Here is a 627-nt window from a genome sequence, read left to right on the forward strand (position 1 = left end):
ATCAGCTTAGTAAAATTTAAAAAAAAAAGAAAAATTAATAATACAGTGCTTCTTTCTTTGTGATTATTACTAAAGCAAATAATCATATCAATTTTCCATCAATATAACTTGAAGCTTTTATGATCTTCATTTTAATTTCGGATCATTTCAAATCATTTTTGTGAAAATAATATTCTCATGGCTGTCGTGAAAATAGTCAGTGCCTGATGGCAACATTTAACAGGTTTTTAAACCTCGGTTTAAATCATAAGAGAAAAATTGCTTTTAAATTTAAATGAATTTTTAAGGAAATTAGTGCGATGACTAAGAATAATTTTTTTTCTTGATTAATATACACTGGTTATCATAAATTAAGGAAAAATCACAAAAATAGCGATAACTCTTTCAAAAGTAAGCCAAACCGTGCAAAATTTGCATATGTTGTCCACTAAGAGTAGCTGAGTAAAATTGCAATATGCAAATTAGTGGCGCTGCACTCGGCTTACGTCATCTGCCTGGAGCATAAAAGTCCAAGTTTGAGAGAAAGCACACAAATTTTACTGTGATTGCGACATTGAAAATCTGAGATAGCCAATTCGTAATAATGACCTCTAGGCATCATTTGCCTGAAGAACTACGATGGAGAGC

Source organism: Parasteatoda tepidariorum, chromosome 7 (assembly GCF_043381705.1).
Source record: "Parasteatoda tepidariorum isolate YZ-2023 chromosome 7, CAS_Ptep_4.0, whole genome shotgun sequence".
Taxonomy (NCBI): Eukaryota; Metazoa; Arthropoda; class Arachnida; order Araneae; family Theridiidae; genus Parasteatoda; species Parasteatoda tepidariorum.